The sequence below is a fragment of the Phalacrocorax carbo genome, chromosome 9 (assembly GCF_963921805.1).
Source record: "Phalacrocorax carbo chromosome 9, bPhaCar2.1, whole genome shotgun sequence".
Classification (NCBI taxonomy): domain Eukaryota; kingdom Metazoa; phylum Chordata; class Aves; order Suliformes; family Phalacrocoracidae; genus Phalacrocorax; species Phalacrocorax carbo.
This window is the reverse complement of record NC_087521.1, coordinates 11477115-11491424: the sequence shown is the minus strand read 5'-3', so window position 1 is coordinate 11491424 and position 14310 is coordinate 11477115. Positions and strand designations below refer to the sequence as shown.

The following is a 14310-nucleotide window of genomic DNA, read 5'->3' as shown; positions in this document are numbered from 1 at the left end:
TTGGCCGGGCACCCCACGGCCCGGCCGTGCGGCCCCTTCGCCCCCCGTGTTTCCTGAGCTGGCGAGCGCCAGCCGATCCCCCGCGGCTCGGGGTTGCTCGGCACCAAGCCCGGGCAGGGGGATCGTGCTTAGCGTCCCGCTTCTTCTGCCAAAAGGAGCTTCGTGCGAAGCGAGGCGGGATGAAGCCCGATTTCGGCAGGACTTCACTTGTCTCCCACAGACTAGTCTACAGAGAATATGCCACTGCGGAGTGGAGACATTGATTTAATGCCTTGGGCTTGTACACAGAAAAATATCAATCGACCGACAGCGATAAGGCAGCAGGTTTCGCGTATCAGCTGAGGAGCACAGACCGTGTGTAATGGAAATATTCGGGGCGTGGGTAATAAAAGGGTTTAAGCGGACCGACGCGGCTCCAAACCTCTTACAGATAAGCGGCGGAGCCTGTCACGGATGCAGCGTGTGCCCCTTCGCCACTCGCCCTCGCGATTATGTTCCTTCCCTCTCTTCTCGTAGGCAAATGGGGGCCGCGGCGGGCAATGGTCCACGGGCATGACAGGGATGCGGCTCACGTTAAAAACGCGGGTCCCCGGCGCAGAAAGCGCAGCTTTCTGTGATCACTTTAAGACTTGGAAGTCAAGAGAGGGTAGAACAGTCCCCTGGTTTCTGTCTCCCTCCTAACTGCCCTGCTGCTGCTTTAATCCTGTGCTCAAGAAGCCCCCAGACACGGTGCAAAAATAAACTAAAAGCGGGCTCCGTGGGAAGGGGGTGCCTCCCCCCGCCCCGCGATGTGCAGAGGGGAGCTTACGGGCACCTCCTTCCAGCCGGACGCTCGCTCTGTGCGGGGAGGGAAGGAGCTGGCGGCCGCGGGGCTTCTGCCAGTGTCGGAGGTGGTGTCTCAGCCCCGCGCCCGGGACACCGGCACAGCGGAGGCCCGCCGGGCTGCGGGCTCCGGCCCTCGCCGCAATTTATAGGGGAACTTCGCCTTTCCCTGCACGGCAATTACCTCCGACGGGCCACGTGCGAGGGAGCGAAAACGGCTCATTTAACGTCATTAAAAACAAGCGGGGAGTAATTCGGGGCGGTGGGGGAGCTCTGTAAAGATTTACGCGGAGTTTGGGCGGTGAGGAGGCCCCGGCCCGGGGCGGGGGGGGGGCGCCGGGCGCGTTTGCAGGGCGCGCCGGCGGGGCAGGGGTCGTCGAGGCGGCGCGGCGGGGCCGGCCGCGACCCGGCGGGGCTGGGCAGGGGCAGCCCCGGGGGCGAGGGGCGGCACAGCGGGGCCCTCCTCCGCCGAGCGGTCCGGCGTTCCCCGGCCAGGGGGGCAGGATGGGGCCCCGGGCCGCGGCGCCGCCTCGGAGCACCTGCGACCGGCACTGCCCTCCGCAGAAAGGGAAGAGTCGACGGAATAAAAACAACTTCAGCCACCCAAATCAGGGGGCAGAAATAAACCCACGAATATCTCCCGGGCAGTTTTCTGAGTGCGAGTGGAGAAGGCTGGCATCTGCATCGGCAAACAATCGGAGGGTGTACCTTTGTTGAAATGTTCGGGACTGAAAGATGAGAAAAAAATATTTCCCGGTCAGTTTTTCCCTCTGAAACATAGTCGTGTCAGTAAGATATAAGTAAATGGTAAAAGAATGGAGCGAGAGAACACTTCAGCCGTTGGCATAGCTTGGAAAATTGTTTTGAACTGTTGAGTAGGTATTGAATAATTAAATGGTTACTGGTCCGTCAACATAAACCCGAAATAAATGAATTCCCTTGCTGTAACGCCAACTAGCCTTTGAAAGAGCAATCGACTCGGTTTTAATTTTACAGCGATGTTGTAGATAAAACGCTTGATTGCGATAACAATTCACCTTGTATTATTTCTTTTCTGTTCTGATAAAACGGGATCTAGGCATATATGCCTGAGTATATGTGATTAATCGCTTTGAAAAAAAAATTTAAAACCAGAGACTCAATGCATGTATACTTTTCCTGTGCATTTCCGTGAGATTCTTAATTCGTGAAGAAGAAAATTATCCTCATATAAACGTGGGATAGAAAGTTTTCCCTGCAGCATATAGATGCAGCTGTTGTATATATTAACATAGATATAATTAATAGGTATTTGTTTCCAGGGGAGGCAAGTGGAAATATACACAACACACAATGACCAGGCAAAAATCACACCACAGTATTGGTGACAGAGAGTGACCTGGGTATAGAATGTACACGTAAGTCCCCGCAAAACTCCCACGCTGCAATATTGTGTTAGGAAATGTCGGAGAATGGTTAATAGCTAAAATAAAAATGCAATTAGATCGATTATTTAAATGTCAAGGGCGGTGCTGCAAAACGGGTCATTTTTTTTCCTCCTAATGCAAGCCCAGGCTTCTCAGCTACTAGCAAAGGCAGAGTACTAACTAAAAAAAAAAAAAGGGATTGTATATTTTCTGCGATTTACAGTGTCGAAAGGTCTTTTTCAGCGGGAGAAAATAATTGAGGGGAGAGAGGAGTGGAAAACGGGAGGCGATAAGAAGAAAACCTGCCTTTGTTCTCCTTGGTTATTTTCTACTAATTATTCTGCCCATTGTGACAAAGTAGCAGTTAAGGATAGATTAGTGTAAATAACCTCGCATTTCACTCCCAAACCGTGCAGCTTTCTGGCCCAAACCGTGCCATGCTGTTTGTGTTTCTCCTCTTCACCTCAAACAGAAACTCATTGAGATTTCAGATCTTTGAACTTTGGACAGATCAAACTGCCAGCGCTCACCTTTGTCTCCAGTCATTAGGATTTAAAACATGTGTAGCCTCATGGCAGAATCCATTTGTCTCTACGAGGGGAAAAAAATTGCAGTCTCCTCTGATCCCCCCGCCCCAAAACTCCTGCATTTAGTTGAATTCATTGAGACGATCGTTTCGCGGAATGGCGCCTCTGCTGCGGCAGCGTTGCTCCAATGGGTTTTGCCCGGGCGGGTTATTTTAGGGGAAGTTCGCCTTTATTTTGCTACTAATGGTTTAGTGTTGGTAATCTAATTTTTCCCATTAAATGAAATGTTCATACACCTGCTCCTTATTCCAAGGGGGAGCTACCGGCAGAATGGGAATTATTATTATTGTTATTATTATCATTATTATTATTATTCCAGCCAGCAGGCGGAACACGCGCTGAACCCGAGCATTGCCGTGTCCCCGCTGCCCTGGGCGCGCCTCGGGGGTCCCCCCGCGGCAGGGAAAGCTCGGGAGCGGGCCCCGGCGGGCGCGGGGTGCGGGGTGCCGGGCTCGGGTGCCCTCCCCGCCCGCCCCGGTCTCCTGCCGGGCCCCGGTGGCCCGAGCCTTCCCCAGCGGGCGGCGTTGCCCACCTGTGGTCCAGCCCAGCTTTGGGTTTGCGACCCCCCGTCCTTCGCCTTCACTGGGTCCCCGGAGGGAGCAGCCGAGGGGCGGGGTCCCCGGGTGGACATGTTTCGGGTGACCGCATTTCTGCTTCCGAAGTCGGGCCCGTTCACGCACCTCTTGGCAGCGAAAGGGTGCCGCGTCCGCCGTCGTCCGGGGGAAAAAACCAGCCCCATCAGCTGGGGCGGGGGCATCCCCTTCGCGGACGGGGCACCGCGGCCGTCCGTGAGCAGTCAGACGGAGGTGCCGTGTGCCCCTCGGGGCTGGCACCCCCTTCGGTGCTGAGAGCGGGACCCGCGTGATTCCACCCCACGCCACGCTCGCGGCCCGGGGGGGTGCAGAGGCGCTCCCGGGCCCGGGGCCCGCAGCGGGCTCTCACCTCGCTCCTGGCCAGCCCGGGCACCGAGGCGCAGAGCCGCCGGCCCCGGGAGCGGGACCCGGCCCCCTCGCAGCAACCATTTCTAAGGCAAACACCGCCTTTGTGCCCGATACCTCTAAGTGCTCCCTAATGAATCGTCTACATTTGCAATGTACTGCGCAGTAGCTGAAATGTATTTTGCCCTTTATTCCTTCTCTCCTCCGAGCCTGCCCGGCGGGTTGCTAACACACATTTCCACCGGTTATGACCGGCGGAAAAATGTAAACATGTTGGTAACTAGGATGTGGGCCTCATTCTGCAACCCGGGATCTCTCCATAGTGACTCTCAGTAATGACCTCTTTAGCATAATAAAGCCCCGGGGGCGGGGAATCTTTGAACTGCGGGGCAAGAGATTGGAATAAGAGCATGTCTGAACTTATTCAAATGTATGCAACAAGTTTTCTAGTTCTAAGGTTATCTGATGTGACCAACAGAGGTTTTCCTTCTCTTTTTCCTTGCCTGGTTGCTTTATCTAAGGAAGTGCTTTACAAACCTCAGATTTGTCATTACGTTATATGAAATGGAAAGTGGAAAAAAAAAAAAAAGAAAAAGAAAAAAAGAGGCAACAAAACCAACCCCGACCCCACGTTCGGTGGAACACTCCAATAGGGGGGAATGCCCTCTCCTCCAAATATATGGCAGCAGACCTAACATCGCGCCCCGGTCTCCAGCAGTCCTGGCAGAACTATCAGAAACGGTGAGGGGAGGGGACCCGGCACGTCCCCACCCGCTCACCGGGGTCCCCCTGTTCCCCTCCCGGTGCTCGGGGCCGGTGCACGCCTCCTCCTCCCCGCTTGGCCCCGAGGATACCCGAGCAGCTCGAGAGCCACGGAGCATCTCGCCGGGTCTCCCTTAAAAACACCCCCATCGGGGCGTCGGTGTCCAGGGGACGGGGGAAAAAAGAGCCGCCGGCCGGTGCGGAGCAGAGCTCTCCTCCACCCACCCCCCCGAGCAATTGTTCCCTTGAGCCCCTATTAATGCGGGACATATGTTATCCACAGGCAGTAGGCAGCGGTAAGACTTCGCCATCTAACTTGTTGCTCAACTTACGAGGCGGTTCTCATCTTCTCATCAAAAGCCGCCGGTCTTTCTTCAGCCGTATGGACAAAAATGTGAACAACAATGCCCGCCTCCCTTCACTTCAAAAGCTGCCATCGCGGAGGCTACCCAGAGAATTTTCTCTCTGCCTTTCATTCCCGGTTTGAAAAAAGGCACTACAGGGCCAAGGCGCTCCTAATGCTCTTTGATGGGGATTGAATTCATTATCTCCAATAACACAATTGTGCTTGGCCAACGAAAAGAGCAAAGTAATACTCATCTAGAATTAGAGAGCGGGGCTCAGAAGAAAGGGAGCGGGAGGGTGAGGGGGGTGGGGGCATTTCAAAGGAAAAGGGGGTGGGGAATGAGAAAACACCTATATCGAAAATCGGCTTGGAAGGAGGGGGTCCCCAGAAGTTTAAATTACAGAAGTGTATTAAGTGGCGCATTGTAGGGCTCAAGGCGCGTTGGTGGTCCGACTGCGCAGTCCCCCCTCCGCCGGCCGAGTCGGCACCGGCTGGGCTGGAGGCTCCTGACATCTTCCTCCCCGGGCCGCCCCGGGGCCGGCGGGCCCCGCCGCCCCGCTACCTGCCCCGGCGCCCCCCGCGCCCGTCCCCGTGTCAGCCGGGCTGCGGGCGGGGGATACCTCCCCGCCTGGGGACGCCGGCTCCTGCCGGGCGCAGCCGCAGCGCCCGCGGCCCCCGCCGGCTCACGCTGACTTCGCGGAGACCGAGCAGGGATGGGGAACCCCGCAAGCACGGAGCAGCCGAGCAGGCAAACAGTGTGTGCGTGTGTGTGTGCGTGCGTGCGAGTCCCCGCCACCTCCAGGGACCGCAGGGACACCCAGAAGCCTGTCCTAGCAGGGCTCGGGGTGGGGTGTCTCAGCACCATCAGCCCCCGACACCGTCTAGGACAACCGGCGTGCAAACAGCCCCCACCGAGGGTTACCCGCGGCAGCAGGCACAGCCCGGGTTACCGCGGGTTCGGTCTCGTCGGTGGAGGGCAAGAGATGGAGGAATGAATGAATGAATGACGGAGCGAATGAATGAATGAACGGACGGAGCGAATGAATGAGTAACACACGCATAAATAAATAAATAATCGAGCACAAAAATCAACCGATTGGAAAACCGCTGTGTTAATACGAGAGATTAAAATATTTGCCTGTTTGGCTTCCAGCGCAAATGTTTTCTATCGGGTGTTATCCAAACAGGCTAATTTTCAAAGCCAAGCAAAATACGGCGATGAGCGGTTAAAGGCTTTGCACGTGCGACGGGCGGTCACGGGGCCCTGTGGGGGTGCGTGTTACACGCGTGTCCGCAGGCTCAAGGTGCGGCGGCGAGATGGGCTGGAGATGCGGACCTCCGCGTCTGACGTGCCTCTGCGCGCCGGCACACGCGCATCAGCCCCCCGCACGGCCCACTCGTGTTTCCCCGCTTCCCGGCGCCCACTGCAGGGGCCCCGTCGGCGCGTACCCCGGCGCGGGAGGGCTCGAGGGGCCGTCGGGAATGCTCCCCCGGAGCGCCGGGGGGACGCCGAGCCCCGGCCTCGCACCCCGGGGGTTGCCACACCTTGCAAGTGGTGTCCGCAGAACTCTTTTTTTCCAAGGCAATGCCCTTCGTGTCGGTCACGCAGGGACCTCCTGGCTGCTCCGGGGGTGGGGGGTGGGGTGGGGCAGGGAAAGGGGACACCCTGCCCCCCCAAGAGTCACACTGCGCTCCGGGGAGCAGGAGTCCTCCCACCTCACCCTAAATTGGGAGCCGGGAACCCTAAATAGGCCAGCTGAGGAATTCTCTCTGGGAACAGGAAAGCCCATCGCCTTCGGTGGGAGGTTTGCCCCAGCAAGGGGCACAAAGAGGGACAGGAGGGGAGAAAGACGACCTCTTCCAGCCCCCGTGGGGGCTTCCTCGTGTGCAATAATGCTGACCCTGTCGCCTTTCCTCTCACAAGACAAAGCTGACCTTGGCAGGACTGGTTTCTGTGGATCCACACTCCTCCTTTTAAACACTCCCTGGGCAGGGGGTAGGTTTTTTCTTTTTTCCTTTCTTAATGAGTGTGGACCGAGATTACACTGACCTCAGCAGAGTCCGAGGTTCAAGGATTTCAGGATATTTCCCACTTTGTAAAGTGCCTTAGGGGTTTATTTTTATGTGAGGGGAGAGGGACTGCTTATTTGTTTCAGAAATTTAAAAAAAAAAAACCAGAATAGGTGGTTGTCCCCAGGGAAAGCAGTAGCAAAACACTCCTGTCTTCTGCAGAAGTAGGAGCAAACCCCATGCTGTTTCTGCTGAGGTCTGTTTAGACCAACCATACATGTTAACTGGCTAACTACGCATTTTACCGTTTGTAGTTTACCTCCCCGTGCATAATGACTTCTCCAAAGTATACATTAAATGACCACATACTTCATGTCCAAGACTTACTTTTTACAAGTCAGCTTACCTTAACGATCAATGTGCCATTTATACTTATACACAATAGACTTTAATTGTTACAAGGGAGCCCTCTGGTCTACGAGAAATAATTTGTTTTGTGCCATAGCACAAACAGAGGATTAGCAGTTCAGGTAAGGAATAAGCAGCGGCAACAACTTAATTCCTAGGCAACAAAGATCCTGCTTTCACGCCAGATTTCTCTCTGGTAAAAGCAGGACACGGCAACATCTCCAGCTCACTGGACCAGTCAGACATTAGTTAGCCTGCATTTCTTTCTGGTTTAAATCTGTCCAGGGTTTCCCGCCCTTCATCCCTACCAGGGCCAAAAGTTGCATGTAATGATATGCAGTGCTAAGTAAAAATAAACATAAACAGAAGAGATTCGCCAAACTAAACAGAATTCCAGATTTATTTTTTTTTTTTAAAGTATCGTGATTTAACAGGCAGAGGTCGAAGGCAGCTCTGTGGATTTTATGTTTAGCATTCCGGTTTTCCAGTGAAACCAGTACAAAGGCAATTGGATTTAAAAGATTCGCTTTCATTTGGGCTGATATCTGTTTAATTTTTTTTCCCCGCAGTAACCAAGATATCCCAAATTCAGGTAGAAATTGTAAAACCCAACCAGTTTTAGGACCAAACACCTCTTTCCCTTCCAGTGGCGGGGCACCGGCAGAGCACCACGGTGGCCTGACCCTCGCCCCTCACCTCCGTGGGCGGCAGGCGGCCAGGGGACACACGCCTTGTTTCTGAGTTTCTGTGGGTGCTTCAGTGGAGGGGACAACCTGTGCACATGTAGTGGGCGAAGGCACTTGGAACATTTTCAGCTTTGGAAACAAACCCAGCATCAAATGGATCCCGAGCTCTGACCTTCAGCCTGTCCCAAAACCAGCCTTTGTGACGGGAGGCCCTAAGCTGGGGGTTTTGGGGTGGGGGGTCCCATGGGCTCCCACTGCCACCTTTGGTGGGGAGGGCTGTGGGGGGAGCCGTGGGCAGCTTAAGCCAGCTTCCTTCACCCCCAACCCACCCTGCTTTTCCTTTCTACTTTCTTGGATACTAGTGCCCTTTGAAAACAGTGAAGGTGGGAATGGCTGGCTCAGACCATGATCTCCTCAAAAGTTAAATAAATACAAATGAGGGACCTACAAGCTGATGCAGTAAAAACCTTTGCATGCAAGCCACTAGGTCAAACCCACTTGAGAACCAAGATAGACAGGAGACACAGCCAAGAGATACACAGCAATGCCCTGCTGAATGAAAGCAATCTCCAAATGCTTCCTCTTCCCTCGACACTGTCTTTTATCAACTCTTACTTTAAGAATAAAGCCACCTGAGGTCACACTCCTAACACCATTAAGCAAGGGAAAGAGGTGTTTAAGAAAGCCAAAGGATCCCAGGATGCTGGGAGGACTCTGGGCTGCAGATAGTTTCTACTCTTCCATTATCAGCAGTGTAGATCATCAGCTGGTGGGTTTCCTTCTGCTGCTTCTAGGAATCTGAGAGAGAGCGACCTACTGATGAGTTTTTTCCTCACTGGGACCAGTCTCACATACAAGCACACACTACTGGACTTAAAGCGCCCCAAGGGGGGAGCTGCACTGAGAGCTCAGCTGCTTAATGCAGGCCCACCGGGAGACAACTGCGTGGGCCTTTGCCCTGCTCAAGCCCAGTGAAGGCTGGAAATACCTTAGTGGCAGAAGCAGGGGGCCTTCGGAGGTATTTCCAACCTTTGGTTGTCAGCTCTTTAAAACGTGGACCGTTGTTTCACTCTGCTACAGGGCATGTTACAATCCATGGATTACTGGAATGTAGTAAGTAAATAAGACCTAATTAAATAACAGCAATTCTAAGTGCCTTTAAGAGATGCACAGCACTTCGCGGGATGGAACTGCAAGAGTCACTCAATATTTTTTATCAGCAGTTTGGATTTTTAAATCTTGGAAAAAAACGTGTGTGTTTCCAGACTCATCTTGTTGCTATGAAAATATGTTTCTTCCACTAAAAATAAAGGAAGGGTACAGTATTTTTTTTATATATATAACTGATAACAGGGGTTCTTTGCACAGTAGTTCTGAACAAACATGTTCATCTGAGAAACCAGGATATTTCGGTCTACTGTACTGACAGGTTTGCCAATACCTTTAAGATTCTGGTACCACGCAAGACTTTAACAGGTATTAATATGGTTTCTACGGCATAAGTGTGTTCCCATTGTATATATTATCTCCATTTTAGAAACCCTGGAATATAATAAAAGCTACAGTATATACTGATCAGAAAAGACATTCTTGGAAAGGAGTTGTTCCTTGTCAAATTTGTAATTTCAGAAGAAGGAAGGTCACTGTACTTAACCAGGTGGATTGCTTGCGACAGGGCAATCTAAGAACAAACAATCAATCAATATATTTTGGATCGAATACTTCTTAACAGTCAGATCTTCTGGACTGCAGGAAATACACAGCACGTGTCGATGAGGTCATGAAGTAAAACAGTCCTGTTCCCATGCCAGTAACCTTAGTAAGGAAAAAAAAAAAAAAGAGGGAAAACCACAAAGAAAACGTCGGCTCTCATTATACTGAAAGAAAAGGAAAAAAAAAAAACCAAAACAAAACCCAGAGACCCAACCCCTTTTCTCATTTTTCCCCTGGAAGTATCAATAACGCCTTTCAATATTGAGCTGCAAACCACAGCTAAACCCATATGAAAATAGTCAATATAGAGACACACGAAGACACAGAGCTCTTTGATTTACCGAAGGCACAAGGCTGGAGCTCTCCTCATCTGCAAGGACCTGTGCTGTACAGGCTTTGCGGTTTGGCACATGCAACACCCCTGCGCCAGTATGAGCGGAGCAGGGTACTTACAAAATTAAAGATCTACGTGCGAAAAAAAGAAATAAAAGACAGAGAGATTTCTCCAAGCAACACTGGTTTAATTACAAAGTTACTGCTCGGCTTACTAAACACAGGGGCGTCTCAAAACGACCACAGGAGGAATTAAAGCTCGGGGCGCCGAGCGGCGTTTGCAGTTCCCGCGGGTAGCAGGCTGGTTGGCCCGGCGCCCTCCTCGTCTCGCCGGTTCCAGAGCGGTTCGCGGGGCTTCGCCTCCTTTCGGGGGGCGGCGGCGCTCCCGGCCGGCTGCCCTCGGCCTTGCCGCCGGCCCCGGCGCGCCGGGCGGTCACTGCCGCGCTGGGGAGCGCCGGGCGGGGGCCCGAAGGGCCGCCCACGCCCTCGGCAACGCGCGGGGATTTCCCTCGCCCGCCCCCTCCCCTCCCCTCCCCTCCCCGTCCCGCAGGCACACACCAGTCCCGGGTGTGTGGGCTGCCACCGACGGCAGCGGGATTACCGGTCCCGGGGCGGGGGGAGCCGGGGGGCCAAAGCACCGGGGGGCGAGCGAAGGATCTGCCACACTTAGCCTGTGACTGTGTTGAAATCCTACCCCCCCCCCCCAGCTCCTTAGGGCGAGGTCTTGGTGCCCCCCGCCCCGCCGGAGCCGGGTGCTGAGCCCGCCCCAGCCCACAGCTGCCGGCAGCGGGCGGGCGGCCGGGCAGCCCCCGCGGGGCGGGCAGCGACCGGGCGATTTCCTCCTCCTCCTCCTCCTCCGCCTCCTCCTTCTCCTGCGGCCGGCCGAGCCCCGGAGCGAGCTGGGGCAGAGGCACCCGGCGGCGGCGGCTCCGGGGCGCAGAGACCCGCGCCTGCAGCCGCCTTCTCCCTTCCCTGGGGTCACCTGCGCTTCCAGCTGCGGCTGAGGCGCCTGGGCTGCAGCTCCCCGGCGGGTGGGTACAGACCAAAAACTGCCTATCTGCCTGTCAGGTTATTTATTTATTTTTTTAGCAGGAGTAACTGTTCTTCTGATTAGCGGTTTTCCTAAAAAAAAAAAAAAAAAGGACACCCCACCCCCTCCCCAAACCTCCAAACCCCCTCATCTAAGTTGGGCTTAAATATATGCCAATAGCCCCTGTCATAACCATGAAATCAAGGCACCTCCATGCCAATGGGTTTGCAGTGTGTGTGAAAATACCGTCCTCCTCGAGGGTGGATGTGAAATCTGATCTTGCTTCGGGTTCAACTGAAAGACCAAAATGATTCATGCTTGACTGTGTCTCCTTGATATTTCTTATTTCGATTTTTCCTGCTTCCTCCCTCCTGTCTCCTGGTGCACGCTCGTTCCAAGGGGTCCTTCAAACACTCGAGGAGTATAAGAACAATGCTATATGCAGTATTTCCTTGAAGGGTTTTATTACTAGGCTATCTAGAACAGAAACAAACGGCATTTCGCAAAACGCCTCTTGAAAAGAAAAGCAGCCGGCGGTTGTTAAAAAAGGGGAGGATACATGGCAAGCCACCGGTGCATTTAATAGTGTCCTCTCTTTCCTTCTGAGCTGCACTATATTTGGTGTTTATTTTGAGCAGCTGTGAATGCCTGATTCCTACCTTCAGTTTTAAGAAGTTTGCTCCCCAGATGATGGACACCTTTTTTTGCTCTCAGGGTGGCACCACCCGTTGCCCTCTGCCAGCTGTCTGCCACATCTGCCTTCCAGGGGAAAGCACTTGGCAAAAAGGGCCATGGGCCTGGGGAAGCCAGGCTCACGCACGTCGCTGGAGAACCAGGGAGGCAGCCTGCGACTGCAGAACATGAAAGAAGCAGGGATGGGAATAATGAGCAATGAGAGATTGGAGGAAAGATTGAGGATGTGGAAGGAGGGGATATAAAGCAGACAGTAAGCGAGGGAAGGTGGACCAAGTGGTCACAAGTCAGGAGAAAATGAGGGATGCTGGGAAAGGGAGGTGACTTCAGGGAGCAGGTGGTTGATAGGGGATAAGGGGCAGCATGAAGGTGGACCACACCTGGAGCAGCTGTCTGCCTTTCCTAGGAAGTGAAAAGTAGTAGGAAAGCAATCTACTGGCTGTTCCCCCCTCAGGCAGACGATAGGAGACATACAGTGGAAGTCCGCCTCTGAACAGCAAACAAGGAAGCTTGCTTTTTTATGTGTGTGTTTAAGGTTGAATTTTGACCCTGAGCTGACGTCATGCAAATCAAGGGCTGGCTGCTTCCTTCCAAAGGCAAAAGAAACCCAAGGAATCGGGTTAAAATGAAGAGTTACTAATGTTTAAATACCTCCTGTTTTGCGGCGTAGGGAGAGGCTGACTCCGGGGTTTCAGAAGCTGCTGCCACATTTGCCAGTGGTCAGGAATAACTGTTTCAAACAACTGTTTGTTTACACCATGCACCAGGCCCTCGGTAAACCTGTGGAAGGACAGTCCCTGCTGCCGCACTGTGCAATCTAAGGACTTGCAAGATAGGATCATTAGGTGGTTCTTGGTATTATAATGTCACAGTGTCTCCAGGTTGGTTTTGAAGCATGTAAGAGCATGTGGAGTGCGCTACTGCAAAAGTTACAAAGCTATAGGCAATAGAGACTCAGGTTAGATAAGGGGCTGGCTGGGTGGAGCTGGTGAACAATGCACGAAAGTGCTTTTCTTTCACTGATCTTGGTTCAAATTAAGGTTAAATTCCAAGGGGAGTGTATTTTTTTTCTCTCTCAACCTCTCTCCCTCTCTCTCCAGGAAGAGATTTTAAAGGGCATCATTTTCAGTTTAAAAAAAAAATCACAAAGAAAGATACATGTTAATACAAATGTAACATTCCACAGAGGGGAGCTAAGAGCTGCTGGTGTCGCACCCACAGCTTTTATTCAGCCAAAGCAAGTTCAGCAGTTTCAGCACCTGGCAGGAGCAGGATTGATCCTGCTGTCAAGAAATGGCTACAGCAAAAGCAAGGCTGCATAGAAGCCACAGAATCTATACAGGAAAAAATGCTGATATACAGGTGTGGAAGATGGTTTTATGAAAATAATACATAGAATTCAAGTAATTTTTACTAAAAAGGCACAGTTCTTACTTTAATGGCTTGGAAATCCATACCTTTACCCTTGGAAAAAAAAGTAAATTAAAATCTCATCTATGTAAGTATAAAACAGAAGGAAATAGAATATAAATTTTGCTATTAAATCTACAAAATTACACGCTGTATCTGAAAAAGGCAAAAAGGCTTCCAGCTAGCTACTCTGAGACCTGCTTTTGCTGGGGAAAAAAAACCAAAGGAAAAAAAAAGAAAAAAAAAGTTGGATCAGCTTCTTCACAAAGCAAACTTCTTAGAATTTGTTTTGCAACCCGTCCATCACTAGTTTGCTGCTTTACAGCCAGTGTTCCAGGGCACGGTAAGAAAGTGCAACAGATTCTGTGTCCTTCCAAGATCTGAAAGGAGAAACGTGGTCTCTCCTGTGATAAGAGCTCCCCAAAGTGCAGGGGCAAAGGTGGCACACATTTATTGCTGACTTTTCTTTGGTATGACAAGAGCTCTTGAAAATCAAAGGAGAAATCTGTGGTCTTGATCCCATGAGATAGTACGAGTTTGCTACAGGGGAGTTTTTGGCTTTCAAAGGAGTCCACAGGACCTCCACCCACCCACTGCTCTCTAACTTGAGGGGTGCAGCCAGCTCTGCCGTGCCCAGGGCCATTTGTCATCCCTGTGACTGCTGTTGTCTTTTAAGAAATATGAGACATTGAAATATGTTATATGGCAACACAAACTACCATTTCTCCCCTCAGTAATAAGACTTATTTGCCACATACACAGTACATACTACAGAAACACAAGAACCAGCCTATCTTTTCTGAGCTCTGTCTCTTTTTCCCCATCAAAACAAAATATTTTGCCTCATCAGTAGAATGAGTGTTCTCAGTAGCTCTTCTAAGAAGGCTGCAGCATGGACTCAGGAAGTGATTTCTTCATGCATCTTACATGGCTTTACAGTCCAAGGTAGCTGTGCTAGGTCTATTTCAACCTAAGTGTTAACATTCCTAGGAATACTTTGGTCAAAAACTACTGCCACTCCACACCACTCCACCAAAATAACATTTCTTTCATGTGCTGCAGAGCACACAGCTCTGACAGCATTGCTTGATCAAAGAGTAGTAATTTAGGGTCCATCAGTGCCATAGCTGATGATTGAACACAGCCATTGCTGATGGATCTGAAAG

At 52.0% G+C, this 14310-nt stretch overlaps 2 long non-coding RNA genes across 2 annotated transcripts; both read right to left on the bottom strand.

The window, feature by feature from the left end:
- Positions 1 to 248: 248 nt before the first annotated feature.
- LOC135315002 (uncharacterized) lies at positions 249 to 3902 on the bottom strand. The gene is made up of 2 exons (XR_010374418.1): positions 3348 to 3902; positions 249 to 1550 (listed from the first exon to the last, which is right to left on the bottom strand). It is a non-coding gene; the product is annotated as an uncharacterized LOC135315002 (long non-coding RNA).
- A 3371-nt stretch (positions 3903 to 7273) lies between these two features.
- On the bottom strand, positions 7274 to 12287 carry LOC135314933 (uncharacterized). The gene is made up of 3 exons (XR_010374354.1): positions 12115 to 12287; positions 11701 to 11892; positions 7274 to 9780 (listed from the first exon to the last, which is right to left on the bottom strand). It is a non-coding gene; the product is annotated as an uncharacterized LOC135314933 (long non-coding RNA).
- Positions 12288 to 14310: the final 2023 nt, after the last annotated feature.